Source organism: Vicugna pacos, chromosome 9, assembly GCF_048564905.1.
Source record: "Vicugna pacos chromosome 9, VicPac4, whole genome shotgun sequence".
NCBI lineage: Eukaryota > Metazoa > Chordata > Mammalia > Artiodactyla > Camelidae > Vicugna > Vicugna pacos.
The window spans coordinates 56,123,660-56,140,246 of NC_132995.1; the positions used below are offsets into that span (position 1 = coordinate 56,123,660).

Consider the following 16,587-nt stretch of genomic DNA (forward strand, 5'->3'; position numbering starts at 1 on the left):
CTCCTGAGAAATTTCTACCTATTTGTCCTTATTTTCCACTATAATTGTTTTTTTTCCTATAAACAGTCATATGTCTGATGTGAAATTTTACCATATGAAGCATTTCATAAAAGTAGTTAAGATACTGCTGATGCTTACATGGAATTTGAGGTTATTTCTATAACCTTAGGAATGAAGGATGTCAAACTCAGTAATTCCCAGTTACATTCTCAAATTCTCAAAGATGTTTTTTAAAATACTCTATAAAAGCACCCTCCCTTTTGCTTTTAGAAGTCAGCACTAGCCAAAATAATTTTTTCTCCATTTTCTTTGAAATTGTGTAGGCCAAGTTAGGGCTTGGAGTGAACATTTCTGCTTGAATTATAAACTGCTGAACAACAGAGTTTGATGGAGCTGCTGACATTGCATTAGCTTTAGTGTTGCAAATATGAAGCTATAATTTTCCTAGTTGAGTGGAAAACCTAAAGGCACTGTTTTTCCTTATGGCTTGAAAACCTGAAATAATATTCAGCTTTCTTGTTCCTGCTTAAAATATATAATTTCAATAAATCTTATATAGTAATAGAAAGAATTTGAACTCAAGGCAATACAGAGTTTTAACTACAAGGAGTAAACTTCTTTAGTTTGTTGGAATACAGGGATTCTTTTATTGCAGGAGGAAGATAACTACCCTCCACCTCCTCTCATATTTTTTTCTCAGCTTGATTTCATCTCATCTAGGAGAATTCCCAGCTTAACCCTGAAATCCATTTCTTAGAGGCATGCTTTGACCACCAATGTAATAGACTTTGAATTGGGATTATAGATGACTGTAGATGTGTGAATTCCTATCCACAGGGCTCAGCAAAGTGCTTTGCACATATATGGTGCTCAAAATATGTTACTCCTTCAGTTTCCAGAGTTTCTTGTGCAAATTGTGATCCAGAACGTGTGGTTGTATATGTATATGCTCCTGTGTGTCTGTTTTGTGTGTGTATTGGGGGTGTAGGAGAGGGAAGTCTTTCCTCCCAGTCTTCCATAAGCCAGTTTTTAGAATTAGCTGATTAAGTAACTCTTATCAAAAGTAGTTTTGAACTCATGTTCATATTGAGCTGCACTAGACTTTACAAAGAATAAACAAGGTCACAAATTGGCTTCAGTGAATTTACCTTGTAAGACTATTCTGGGCTGTCCTTTCAGGCTAGAATAATTGTTGATTTTTCAGCACATTTTAGTTCATTCTAAAACATAAAATGACAGCAAATACTACAAGGCAGTCTATCGCTAAGCACTAAGTGATTAGAGATCAGAGGTCAGGGAGATGAAAGAGGGCTGCGGTAGTCAGGAAGGGCTTTGTAAAATACTTGCTGCTGGCTGAGCTCTGAAGAGTAGGTAGATTTGAGCCAGTAGAAGGAAGGAGGACAGTTATTTTAGGAAAGGAGACCAATATGTTCCTTAAAAAATTTTGGGACACTTAAATTGAGAGAGAGAGAAATGCAGGCTAGACGGCTTCTGGGTGAACATTACTCGTCAATTAATTCTGCCAATCAAATGGTCATTTACTAACTTTGCTATCCACGTACCAAACATCTAGCTTCTTAATATATGTGAGATGTCACACCTCATATTAGATAAGTAGGAAATATTTAGGTACAAGATTATAAAAATGCATCTTAGTGTGGGCGTGTATGTGACATAGACATATTTATGATCTCTAGCAGCATGAGAAAGTTAAAGATGCTATAGGATCATATAAATTAAAATCTTTTCATGCAGCTGTCAAGGCAGCCTCTCTGTTGACCCAATGAGAGGAAGAGGTATTAACCCAAGCACCTCAGTGACTGAAGGTGCTATCTGGAAATATTTTGGTCTAAGATATTTTTATTTGTATTTTTTATTGTGGTAAAATATACATAACATGAAATTTGCCATTTTAAACATTTTAAAATGCCCTGTTCAGTGGCATTAAGTATCTTCACATTGTTGTGCAGTCATCACCACCTCCTATCTTCAGAACTCTTTCATCTTCCCCAGCTGGAACTACACCCATTAAATAATACCCCATACCTCCCTCTCCCAGCCCCTAGCAACCCCCATTCTACTTTCTGTCTCTATGAATTTAACTACTCTAGGTACCACATGTAAATGGAATTGCACAGAATTTGTCTTCTTATGACTGGTTTATTTCCCTTAGCATAATGTACTCAAGCTTTATTCAGGTTGTAGCATGTATTAGAATTTCCTTGCTTTTATAAGGCTGAATAATATTTCATTGTGTGTATGGACCACATTTTATTTATCCATTCATTCATTGACAGACACTTGGGTTGCTTCCAACTCTTGGCTATTGTGAATAATGATGCTATTAACATGAGTGTACAAAAAATCTGTTCGAGTTCCTGCTTTCAATTTTTTGAGTGTATATCCAGATCATGTGGTAATTTTTATGTTGAATTTCTTTAGAAACAGCCATACTGTTTTCCGTAACAGCTGTACCATTTTATATTCCTACCAGCAATGCACAATGGTTCCAATTTCACCACGTCCTCATGAAATGCTTTTGAAAGTCTGTGTTTTTTATTGATATATCTATATGTAATAGACATCCTAGTGGGTGTAAAGTAATATTTCACTGTGGCTTTGACTTACATTTCCCTAATTATTTTTGATGTTGAGCATTTTTTATGTACTTTTAGACTAAGGATCTTCATTTGTCCATTTTTAAATCAAGTTGTTTGGCTTTTTATTGTTAAATTATAGGAATTTTTAAAATATATTCTGGATATTAACCCCTTACCAGATCCATGATTTGCAAATATTTTCTCCTATTCTGTGGGTTGCCTTTTTACTCTGACTGTGTACTGTGATGTACAAAGTTTTTAATTTTGATGAAGTTAAATTTATGTAAATTTTCTTTTGTTCCCTATCTGTGTGGTGTCATATCCAAGAAACCATTGCCAAACCCAATTTCATGAAGATTTCCCCCTATGTTTTCTTCTGAGAGTTTTCTAGTTTTTCCATCTACCATTTTATTTAGGTCTTTGCTCCATGTTGAATTAACTTTTGTTTATGGTGTGAGGAAAGAATCCAGCTTCATTCTTTTGGATGTGGATTTCCAGTTTTCTCAGCCCCAATTATTGAAAAAACTGGCCTTTCTCCACTGAATGCAGAAAAAGTGGGGCAAAGGAGAGTAAGAGTGCCACAAAGTTTTCTGCCATATTGAATATGGCTTTCTCTTGATTGGGCATTTGTTGGGTTGCTTTAGATCTTTGACTGGTTTCAGAGCTGTTGTACAGTTGTTTAAGTTAGTCTCTGGTTCTTTTTCTAATGTTTCTGTGAAGGACAGAGAGCCTGGAGCTTCCTAGTTGTTCTTCTAACTGATGTTATGGTGGTCTAAGAGGTTTTGTAATCAATTCTGATTTTTCCATTTCTTCCAAGCCTATTATATGGCTTGGAAGATGCTGGGAAAGGGGCAATTAATAGAAATTTTGTTTATGAAAATTTAGGAAAATTTTCCAAAATTGTTCAGACAGGATAGCCATTCCCTCCAGACCTCACAGATTGTCACATGTCTTCAAAAGGAGTGAGCTACATGCTTCAAGTGCAATTGTGTGTTATGGTCAGAACTTTGGTGTTAATACAGTGGGGAGACACCTCACAGTGTTACCTATGTTAAGTGACAGCATGATATCAGTAGAGAGAATATTCAGAAGCCAAAGAATATTCAAAATTTCTTTAAGGTATTATGGCCTTTTGTCCCAAATATGTTCTTCGGAATTCAAGAGTTCTCCAAAAGTATGTTTGGATTGGTTTGTTTGAGTAGGTATCTCACAGATAGAATTTGGTTTGAGATTTTGCTAATGTTAATTCTTAAAATATTTTCATATTTCCAAGTTATCTGAGGATGGCTGTTTCTTTTCATTTGTTCCTAGTTTAAGGTCTCATTTTTATGTGTAGCAAGAAGGCAGCCATAACTCATGAGACTGACTATTGGCACAGCAATTATTTCATTCACTTACTGTGACCCACCACAGAAAATACTAAAAAGAAAATCAGAAAAAAAATTAATGGCACACCCCTTAACCCAGCCAGCCTCACTATTCCAATTCACTGATTTCATTTTCTTATGATGATTTCAAGTTCCCTGATGCCGAACTAAAGGGACCAGACACTCATTGTCATTTGCCTTACACTTAAGATTTTGCTTCTTGATTAAGCCTTCAATTCTTCTTTTAATGTGAATATCCACATATATTAAAATATTTGTGAACATCTACTGTAATGTATTGAGATCTTTACTAAGACTCATGAGGTCTTGCTTTTAATTTCTATATGGTCATTCTCAAGGTATGTTTATCCCTTTTCAAACAAATAATAATATTTACATCAAAGACCCAAATTGATGCTATACATGATAGTGTTGCCCTTTACAATACTCCCTCAGAGATGAGATTCCCAGGGTATCTGGACTAAGCTGCTTTTTTTGTAGAACTGAGGATCCAAGCATTTTAAGGTCTGGTCCAAAAACATGCCATGATCTGGCAAGTGAAGGACCAGATCATGGATTTTCTCACTAGTCCATCCTTCCTCCTTAGTAGAACTATAAATTATGATATGATAATTGTAGCATTTTATATGGACTTTGCAATTTAAAACAAATATTTTTAAACTAAATTTTAAAACAAATTTAACACAAGGGCTATATAAAATTGCTATTTTTTAACAAGTGCAGAGAATTGACTCCTTCTGCTACCTGGAAAATGTGGCTCATCAGTGAAGGTGGACCACTCCCGTCTCTCAACTTTCCAATTTCTGTCAATGGTATTATAATTCTCAGTCACTAAAGTTTGCCTACGAGTCATTGGTTTATTACTTAACCAGCCTCAAAGTCCTCTTAATTTTTCCTTTGACACTTTTTTACTTCCATCTCTTCCTTTCTATTCTCATGACTTCTTCCTAGCCCAGGCCTGCATCTTTTGATCCCTGAATTTTTATAAGAACACCATACCTCAAGTCACTATAGAATCATCTATTCCCAGCTGTCAAAATGATCAACTCATCTCTGCTAAACCCTGCTCACGCCATTGTGTATGTTCCGCCTGAGAAACTGTCAGTGATCATCTGTAATCTCAAAACCTAATCATCCTCGCTGCTTGAGCCCCTTTAATCTGGTCCCAATTTAACCATCAGATTGAATTGCTGTGGGCAAGACTGTCTCCTCACAGAAGCACAGACACATGAAGGAGGCGAGGGGCCGCTGGAGAAAGCCCCAGCTCTGGGACCGGGTAGACCAAGGTATTGAGTCCTGATTCTGAAAGGCATAATGGGTGACCTGGAGCAAGTGTCTTGCCTTCTCTGAGCCTTGTCCTCTTTTTGTCAAATGGAGATGATAATATCCACCTCAGAGACTTGCTGGGGGGAGTAAATGATATTTATTTGATTTCATAAATAATATTGTAGCACCTGGCACCTAATAATCCTTCAATAAATAAGTTCCCTCCCTCCATCGTGCTCTTTCACTCTTACTAGTCTCCTTGCTTGAAATGAATTTCCACCTCCTCTGTCCTTGTCATGCCCACTCTCTGAGGGCCTCATAAAGCCACATATTGCAGTAAGCTTTCCTAAGTGCCCTAACCCACATTTATTTTCCCTCACCTTGGCTCGAGCCTCTGTCTTTTACAACCTGGTCCTTAGTTGGAAGAATGCATTGCATTATTTGCTATCATTTAATGTTTTATAGAGCACCAGTATAATGTGAGCTGCTTTACAGAAAAAAATCATATCTGGTACTCCTACTGTCTACTCCATAATGGCTGGCATGTTTCTAGGAACATACAGCCACACTCAAACTTTATATGAAAGTAAGTCACTGATTTACTTTGAAATATGAAGAAACTTTTATTGTAGAAACCAGGACCATGAGTAGACTGAGGAGATACTTTCTACAAGAAGAGAAAGGAAGAGGAAACATTTATATAAAAAAGCATCTACTGTATAACACAGGGAACTATATTCAATAGCTTGTAATAACCTATCATGAAAAAGAATACGCATATATGTATGACTGAACCACTATGTTATATGTCAGAAGCTAATGCAACATTTAAATCAACTATACTTCAATTTAAGAAAAAAAGCATCACAATAGATACATAAGCTGATTGTGACACTGCCCCCAAAAGACCTATGCAGCAGTGTCATTCCACTTCTCAGAGATATTTCATCTGCCCGCCCTGAGGCATTCTAGTGAAAGCTCTTTAGAACGTTGAGTTAGCAGTGTCTCCTTCGTATTGTGCTTCAAGTGGAGGAATAATATTTTTCTCTTCCTAAACATAGCTGAGTGACAACTGAGTTGTGCACAACTTGAAAAATAGTGATAGAATTTCCTTGGAGTCTTGAACAAAGCTTGTTATCTTGTAAAAGTCTGGAACATAGATAAGGATTCCAGCTAGGTATTGCTAAACTGTTAATATTCCAGACCTCTTAAATAAAGCTAGAAAGTGTATAGATACTAGGATGATAATAAACAGTCTAAGTAGGTTTTAGGGGAAAATGTTCAACTGAACTGAAGTGCTTGAAACCATTACAAATGCAGTTTATCAAAAGGGAAATACATTTTTTGGACAGAACCCTTGAATAATTTTTGAGAGGCAGTGAAGGATTTTTCAACTTTTTTGATCTTAAACAGTAAGCTATTTCTCATGTTAATGTGTATTTAAGACTTACTGGAAATACTCATAATACGAGCTGAAGACTGATGTCTGGCAGCAAGCATATTTCTTAAATTGGGTTGGTTTTTATTACTCTATTTTCTGAAATATGCTTTCATTGATATTTACAAAACAAATTGCCAGTTCACACAAAGGTTGTTTTAATAAAGGCCAATGAAAACAACTGAGTTGCTAGGAAGAATGTTAAGAGGGAAATGGACTTTTCATAACCTCACATTATAATTTCTCTTTTTGGACAAAAATGTATTATTTGAGTGAGTTTGGAACCAGAGAGAGTTCGCCTGTCAAAATATCTACCTAGAAGTTATATGTGATCATTTTTATTGCAAATGAAAAATATTAAATATAAGTCCAATGTAAGTGTGACCCATATGAGTTTGGCAACAGACTAGGAAAATGTTAGTTAAGAAATGGTGAATGTTGACCATGTTTTCAGCTCTCGCCATAGAAACCATCACTGGCTCCCAGTTACCCACAGGATAAAATCTAAGATGCTCTGCCTGGTTTTCACAGCCCTGCCTAGTTTGGTCTTTCTCTGCTCATCCATCTTTATCTGCCTTTACTCTGGCTGAGTGGTCTCCGTAGTATCCCCAGGCATATTGACTATTCCCATGTAGTTTCCTGGCCCAAAGATCTTCTTGCCTCCATCCGACTCCTTCTCATGAAAATCTTCCCTTACATCTTCCAGAAGGGATCTTAAGCCACATGATTCTGACCCTTACTGACTTTTCTCCTTCCACTGAACTACTTCAGTGATTGTTATCTTTTTAATGCTGTCCTGCTTTGAGCTGTAGTCCAACCGTTTCGGTGTTACCTACTGTATCTGCATTCTCTTACAGCCCTGTAGATTCCTGGAGGGTAGCAAAAGGTTAACATTTTTAATTTTCTCCCTTCTGGCCACAGTACATAATAGTGATTAGTACATCGTGGTCTTCAGCAAATACCTACTGAATTAAATTCATTGACTGTGTTTTACTGCCTCAGTTTCCTGGCCCATTTTCTTTTTTGAGCACCAGAATTTGTTGCAGCCCACTGATCATGAGAAAATTTCAGAGCCTTAGTTTCGGTATCCGTAAAACAGAGACAGTGGCCATATATCCCTTGCAGGTAGTGAAAAGATTGTTGAGAGGATTTAAAGGCATCTAGCACATATTATCTCAGACCTCACACATCCAAACCCAAACTCTGGATTTTCCTCTTTAAACCTGCTCTCTGCCAAGTCTTCACCTTCTCATTGAAAGGTGTCACCATTCACCCAGCGAGTCACGAGAGCCAGAAACCTTGATTTCATTGTTTTCGCCTCCTTTTCTGAACCCCATGATCCAGTTCTACAGAGTCTTGTTGGCTCCCCCTTTGAAATAGATCTAAAGTCTTTTCTTTTGGGACACCCCCACTACGACTCCATTGTCCAAGCCATCACCATCTCTTGCTGAGCTATAGACAGCTCAAGAGCTTCCCAGTTTAGTCTCTTTCTCCCATTCTTGCTGCTCTGGAATCTGGTCTCCACACGGTAGCCAGAGTGGATCTTTTAATTCGCCAGACTTTGAGTGAAATCCAGATGCTCCACCGCAGCCCATGTATCTGGCTTCTCCCAACCACTCTGACTGTTTGTATGACTCACCTTTGCACTCAGTCCTCTGTAACCATAATGGCCTTTGTGCTGATCTGCAAATCCATCAGAAAGCACACTGCCACCTTTGAGCCTTTGCTCTTGCTGTGCCCTTGGGCTAGAATGACTCCACGCAAGATATTCATGTGAGCCACTCCCTCCTTTCCTTCAGGTTTCTGTTCAGATATGGCCTTCCCTGATCACCCTGTGTGAACTACATCATTACACTCTATCCCCTTCCCCTGATTCCATTCCTGACCTTCTAATTCATTCATATCATGTTATGTCTTTCTCTCCATGTGAATGTAAGCTCCACACAGGCAGGGACTTATCTTGCTCACTGATCTGTCACCAGCACCTGATATATTGGGCTCAAATACCACTTTTGAATGAATGAAGGACAAGTTGGTGCTCAGTAAGGAGGAGCTCTTATCAGTAGTAGTGCTGTATTACAGTGGTGTGAAAGTCAAAGTATGTGAAAGAGTATGGAGCCCCGTTTAGTCTGATATAAATACTTATTATTACTCTTTTATCTATTTCCATATGAATGTTACTCATGTTTTTCAAACTCAGTGCGTTCAAAACTGCTACTATACTATTCACTGAAGTTAGAAATCGTCTTCCAATCTTCTAACAATAAAATTGGTCAGTGATTCCTATTACTCCAACTTCTCTACTTTAGTTCCTTCTTTTGTACCTCCTGTAATTTTTGACACTGTTACAGCAGCCTTCTAACATCTCTTGTCTCTTTCAGCCAAGGGTGAAACTTCAAAATATGCTAATAACTCTCACAGTTGTATGTAAATCAACATATAAATCAAAAAATTTTTAATCGCATTTTTAAAGCATAATAAAAATAAAACTATATGTACTTTATACAACTCCTTGCTAGATGCTATACTTTTTAGTACATACCATTCATCAAATATTTCTAGTGGTTTCAAAATCATTTGTTGGTTTTCAGAAGTGTTGGTGCAGTCTTTGGTTGACATGGCTTTCACACTTTAAGTGTTGCCCTGTCTGAGCCATGAGGTGACTTGGGGAATATATTTAGGCTCATCCCATAACTTTCCTTTTACATACATAGTCATTATGTAATTTGTAGTTCTCTCTACGTAATTTCTCTTAATAGCAACAATATTGTTCATCATACTGAAAGCTCTTTCAACTTTTGAACTCTTAATAATTATGTTTAAAATTTTTCTGGCCTTCATAATAATGTCTAAAAATTTTATATACTTAATGTATCTATTATCAATTAAGGCACAAAACCATTTCTTGAAATGTCATATTTAATTAGTTGGCTTAATTTTATAAATGTTTGATCATCCCAAATCCACTTTGTTTATAAACATAGTGTGGCTAAATTTTAGGATTGAATAAGTTGAAAGAAGTTAATACTTTTCATTTTATCATAAAATAACAACCCATTTTTGTATAATGTATTAGGCAATCTAATAGTTTTTCTTTTATAACTGATACTTTATTTTGTTTTGTTTCAAGTTGTACCATTTATTTCTGTGTTTCTATATATCCTCTTCTTCTCTTAGTTTGTTTTATTAATTTTACATGGGCAACAAATTTTCATTTATTTCCTACAAAGCTGAAGGAAGTTGACATTTCTGTTAGAATGTTTCATTAGAAACAAATCACTAAAAGTCAGTTTCATTTTCCAAATGCTAACTACTCCAACTTCACAATTCACATGAAAAGAAACACACAAGGCTTGGCATGGTTTCCACTCAGTGGCTGCAGTTCTAGCACGATGACTGTCCGTTGGGACCCTAATATTTGTCTAATGTTCAACCCCAAGCTCCCTTCACATGAATTACTTAACTATCTCTGGTGTTTATTTAACATACGGTAGTAAATAGAAAACTTACCAAGAAAGTATTTATATTGACTTACTTGATATGCGTCTTTTATTGCATCAGCTGCACATATTGAATACAGTGAGTTAGGACCAAAACAAAACATTTGGAACTTTTTTCACAGTTGTGGGCTGAAACTCCAGACTGCCTCCATTTCACTACTCTGGCCCTGTTTTCATGTAAATACTTCTCAGTGAAGCCATTTTTCTTGGTGCCTATTGAAATAGTTTGAGATATCGCAGGTGCTGTTGCATCCAGCTCCACCAAATCAACAACAAAAAATGTAAGTGTCTTTAGCATATTGGCTTTTGCAAATGAGGTATTATTAAAACACTTTTACATGAAACATTTAAAGTTTTATCAACAGTGATTAAATTTTACTACTTTTGATTTATACGTTTTCCAAAAGGTTGCTTTCTCATTTCAGTAGATAAATGCTTTGCCACAGTCAAAACTATAAATCTGCGTTCCAGTGGTACAGCCATATATTATTTTTTGAAGTTCAGCTAAGTATTTTGTGTCTAAAAATGCTCACTTGTGTTTAACTACATAATAGATTATGTTAAAAGCTCTGATGATGTGTTTGAAAATGTTTTGCAATTACTTTAATGACACATTTTGATGAAAAGTTTTTATTTCAAATATTTTAATGTGTGAAAATGATTATATTATATTCTTTAAATTTTCCTTCATTATTGATGGCAGACTTCCTTTTTTGGAATAACGAGCTTTAACAAAACATATTTGCCATTCTGATTTTAAAAAGTGTTTTCCTATTTAACTTTTAACAACACAAACTGTGAGCTTCATTTCCATCCAACTTTATATCACTTGCAATAGTAATCAGATTTAATTAATCAAACTTTTATGTTGAAAGAATCATGTTGTTTTACATTTTAGAAATACTAACTATTTATAAACATTTTAATGATTTTTGCACAGTATCAGAACATGCCTTGGGTTGTGATTGATTATATTTTTCTTCTTTGATCTCCTGAAAATTCAGAATACTGACCTATTCATGATACTTGAAAAAATATTCAGCAACATATCCAGACTTTGAAGTCTCTTCACTGTGGATTTACATTTTAAACATTTTATGTTATAAATTTCTATAAACATAATGTATGTGTTACAAGTATTAAAAACAATACACACAAGAATTGGATTGCAGTATAATTAAAATATAAGTAAAAATGAATCAAATCGAAAGCAGAGTGTGAGGCTGGGGATGATGATTAGCCAGAGATCACCTGAAAGTCCAGAGTGCTTAGGAAAAGATGTGCCCTGTACATTTGCTGCCTTCAGATGCAGCCCAGACCACAGACTATGCTGTGAAAGTTCCCTTAATGTTACAACCCCAGGGAGTTCAGGTATCAAAGATCAAATTAACATCTTATAATGATCAGTTTGTGCTAAGTTTACATTGGATTTTACATTCTTAATTTTACTACTTATCACAGTTACTTTTATTCTGTCCACCAACCAGCATTCATTTCAGTTCAGCCACCAAGATGGCATACCTCTGTGTGCTCAGTGACTATCAGAACCACCGCCTCTTCTCCCTTCTATGTACCCTCTGCATGGCCACCTGGGTTGTCCTTCTGCAATACCAATAAGATCATGTCACTTCCTGCTTCTGTCTCCACCCTTACTATGAATTCCTTGGCCCTTAACAATCTTCCCAGATCCATCCCAGCCTCATCTTCCCTCCTTTATCCCAACCACTGTCACCTCTAACAACTAGACAACTCAAACCTTCTAGGCAAGTGTGTGCTTTCATGTATATAGAATTTCTTTTTAGAAATTCGAACACTACTTGTTGACCTTCTCATTCTTAAAGTCACTAATCAAATGTGCTTCCTCCATGGAACTATCCCTGACTTCCGATTTCCGATGTTCAATTCACCACGTTCCCACAGTGCTTACACATACAGTGATGATGGTACTTACCATGCTTATTAGAGTTATTGGTGGATCTGCTCTCTCACTTGACTGTGAACTTCTCAAGGTCAAGTAGTGATCTGGTGAGTCATGGTGAGTTCCCTCTCTGGAATGTGGTGCCTGGAATATACTCAGTCAATCATAATTGGAGGAATGATAAAACAAACGTGGTTGTTCTTCCTGTTATTTATACCAAAACCACCCTTCTTTAAATCATGTTCTTCCTACCACATGTTTTCTATTTTGTTCCCCCTTTTTTCCTGAATATGGTGAGCCAAGGCCTTTCAATAGAACTGCAGCACAGTAAGCTGATGGTTATGGGGAAACAGTACATAGAGGTACCTTTCCTATAATTGACATCAAAGTCTGAACTTCGGACTAGAGTTTGGATTATGTTTTCCTTCATACACTTACTTGTACTTCCCACATTGCATCTCATCTGATGTACATGCTTGCTCGAATCAGAAAGCCGTTGTGAAATCTCCCTGAGGTACTTAATTGTCCCCCTGGCATAGTGTCATTGTCACAACATCTGCCAATGAAGGTAAGGCGAGGTGGCAGAGGAAGGCCCATCGTCTGGGAATCAGGACATGCCTCTTGCTATCTGTGCCACCTTCGCCACTCCTCCATGGCGTAGATTTTTTTTTCCCATCTGCAAAATGAAGGAATTAAACTAAATGTCAGTGAAAGAAATCTTCCAGTACTGAACTCTGCAACTTTAGTTGTCACTATTATCTATTTGCATTTCTTCTATAAAACAGGTAAATAAGACCTATGCAGGGAAGATGCCCAGGGCTCCCCTCTGTTAACACTTCTCCATCCAAAGAAGTGTGCCCTTAACCTCACCTTTGTTTTTAAACCAGTTATCTACCCGTGACAGAACATCTCCTCTATTCCCATGGCAACTCGGTATTTTTGATAGGAAAACTTGTGAGATGCTTTCTAAAATTAAATAAATTCTGTCTCCTGGCTTCCCCTTGTCCTCACCCCTCACAATCATTATTCTTTGTGCTGTTCTTATTGTGTCTTCTGCTAAACATAATTATAATGTGTGGCCTTGGATGGTACAGACAATGTAACAGTTTTTCAGGGAGGATATATTCATAGAAATGGAGAGGAAACCCCTCAAATTATATAAACACCAACGAAAAATCATGTGATCCTTAAAAATGGTTATTGCTTTGTATATGTATTTAATAATTGAGTTTTGAACAAACTAGTTTGAGGCGAGGAATACTGAATTCAGCCACCTCTGTCTTCACACCAAATATTTAGAAGGCTGAGCAAGGATAAAGAGAATTTCGTTATTCACACTTGTTATTGTAACTGTAAGGTGAAGCGCTAGAGAATGCTAGGAAAATGTCTGTGGAAAAATGATTTATTATGACCATATCTTCCACCTTTGCAATGGCAATAACTGTGGATGTGTTATTTTACTCTTTGTGATGAAGGTGTCACATTTGCTCAGAAGGATATACTCTGAAAATTATATTTAAAGCAGTGATGTTCTGTTTCCTCTGAAGAAACTTTTTTGCTTAGTCCCTCTTGTGTTCAGTAATTAAGAGCAGTCATGTCTAGAGACCGAAGGTTTTGATCATGTGGAGCAGACTTTTGGGTCACATGACATCAATATGGGAACTGAACCTCTGGCTGTACCCTCATTAGTACCGTCTTCAAAGTAGCTGAGGAAATCCACTCATCCTACCCAGCATGTCCCAGTGGGTCCACTGGTGGCATCACTGAAAGTCTGCTCTCAACCTCCTTGGCAGGATTCTTTCTTTTGCTTTCTCCTGTTGTAGACCTCCTCACCACCTCTAATTACTTTTATTTTATAGAAGCTAATGTTCCTCTAAAATCAAGGAATTTGAAAGTTTCCTCTCTATTTTGAAATTTAGCTGCTAGAAAAAGTCTTTAAAATGATCTAACTTAATTTGATCAATGAAAGTTTTTGGTCAAAAAATGAGCATCTTAAAAAAATTGTACTTGACAATGTTTTAAACTAATTCAGTAGGAAAGATTGTTCACCTTGGATTGTTCAGTTTGGATTGGAAAAAAGTGGGATTAAAGTAAAATCAAGCTAGGAAAGATGGATGCCTTCCTGGATGTTCCTTATGTAAGTCCTTAGAATAGGTGTTCCCCACCGGTTAATTCCACGCCCTAAACACGGTCAGCTGTGGAGCAGAAGTCTCCGTCTTGAACGCAGGAGTAGTTGAGGTGTGGGTGAGCCAGGAGGGGAATAGGCAGTTACTAACTTGCCAGCCATTATCTTTGGGGTTTGTGGACAGAATTGCCCTTTTGTTATCTTCTGAAAGTTCTCCCTATTTTTTTTCCTCTATCCTCTTTTGCTATTGACACCTTCCTTCCAATCCCCTGTACCCCCAATCTATCACAAGGCTTCAGAGGAGACAGCGGAGTGGTCCTTGATACAGAAACATACTTTCATAAGGAAATTATTTGAAGAATGTTGAATTTCCAAAATGTAAGATGGGCCCATCCCAAAATATAACTTTAAAAATGCATTCCAGAGGAAAATAGAAATAATTTTCCTTTTTAAAATTCCTGGAGTCCATATACCTCTCCACTCACATGAAGAGTTGAAGCTTGTCTGGCTATATCTATATCTAATGTGTTTTTTCTTTATATATAAATAATATGTTGTTTACCTGCCATCACTGAGGCATTCTCTTTTGGCAGATTTTTAATTATTGGGAATAGTTTAAGACTGAGTGCAACCAGCTAGTGAATATGGAGTTTGCCTACAGCTTCAGTAAGTGATTAACTTCCATTAAGAAACATCAGCTAGTTCCATATGAAAGCACTGCCTGGGGTGCATAGAGAGGGAGGATGAATCAGTGGGAAAAGGGACAATTCAGCATCCTGTCACCTGGAGTTAATCTGAGAAAATATACACCGGTCCTTCTAAAAGTGTGATCCCTGGACTAGAAGCAAAAGCATCATCTGGGAACTTAAAATAAATACATATTCTCAGGCCCCGCTCTAGACTTACTGAATCAGGAGTTTGGGGTCTGGTCTGTATATAGATTTGTGCTTTAACTAGCATGAGTCTGATGCACACTAAAGCTCAAGACGTACGTTAATAACGTGACCACAAATGGAAACTCTGTGTTACTAGTATAGTACTGACAACGAGTTTTCATAGGCAAGCAGAGACGTAGAGATCACTGTTGGGCTAGATGTTCAGGGAAGGAGTCACAGATGAAGCGGGAATTTCACCTGGAAGGAAGGAATTCTGTATAAAAGAACCAGGCTGAGCAAGCAGAAAGCTGAGAAAACCCATGGACGTATTTGTGATACACAGTTAACCACTAACTAGACACTATATTAGGTGCTTTACACAGGCTATCATGATTAATCCTCACAAAAACTCAAAATATCATTCCTATTTACATGACGAAATTTAGGCTCAGGAATTTACACAGATCAATTTGTCTGAGAGAAGTTAGTTTAGAAAATGAATGGGTGATGTGGTGTTAAAAATATGTGGGAAGAGAATGTAAAGGACTTTGAATTCCAATTCTTGGAGTTTGGACTCTGTCTTATTCCACTAGAGTCTAAGAGTTTGGCGTTAAAATACTTTCTGTGAGGGAGGAGTGAAATGATTGGATTAATGTCTTAGAAAAAGTAATAGGTCAGAGATGGAGGAAGCTGGAGGCTTGAATAGACCCTGTAGAAGACATTTTCAGTAGGTCCAGAGTTGACGTAGTTATAGGTTGATCTAGGAGAATCACCATGAGAATAAAAAGGAAGTGACAGACTCAAGAAGTTCTGGAAAGACAGTAACTGTGATTTTATATCCAAAGGGAGATTGGGAGAGGATTTGAAGTCATGATGACTGGGAAAAAATGGAAAGTCTCAGAAGCTGACAAATAAGGCTGAGAGAACTTAGATGATTTTTATTGTTTGTAATGGGGGGATTTTGTTTATGTTTTTAGGGTCTATAGAGAGAGGTAAAGAACTCAGCTTTTAGACGTGCTGAGTTTGAGATGATGCTAAAACATCAAAGTAGAAATGTTCATCAAGGGGTCCAAAATATGGACTCTAGCTCACAGTCCTTGGTTAAAGATACCAGTTTAGGGGTTATCAGCAGAGAGGTAATAGTCGGTGCCATGGGAGTAGGTAGAATATCCAACAGAGAGAAAGCACCAGGAGAACGGAATGCTGTGGAATATCTAAAGTTTCTCATTTATGAGATGGAAAGAAAAGAAAGAGCCTGATGGTCAGACAAGGAACAGACAAAGCAATAAAAGACAGAGTGAAGACAAGGTGGTGTCAAAGAAGTCGGATCAGGGAGGTGGACACACAGTGGCAGTGGATGCCTCCCACCTATAGAGAACTAGGGAGATTAGGGCAAGTCAACCGTATTTGGTGATGAAGACACCACTGGTGATTTTCAAGGATGTAATCTCAATAGAGTGAATGGTGGTGGTGGTGG

General features: G+C 37.2%; 1 protein-coding gene across 7 annotated transcripts in view; it reads left to right on the forward strand.

Moving 5' to 3' along the window:
• SPAG17 (sperm associated antigen 17) overlaps positions 1 to 16,587 on the forward strand; it is a 356,415-nt gene that overhangs the window by 154,954 nt on the left and 184,874 nt on the right. The window contains exon 1 of one of the 7 annotated variants that reach the window (XM_072967913.1): positions 10,457 to 10,473. The exons of the other annotated variants lie outside the window; for them this stretch is intronic. The gene's annotated coding sequence lies outside the window, so the exon portion shown is untranslated. Of the gene's footprint in view, positions 1 to 10,456; positions 10,474 to 16,587 lie in introns of those variants that run through there. 7 annotated transcript variants of the gene reach the window in all.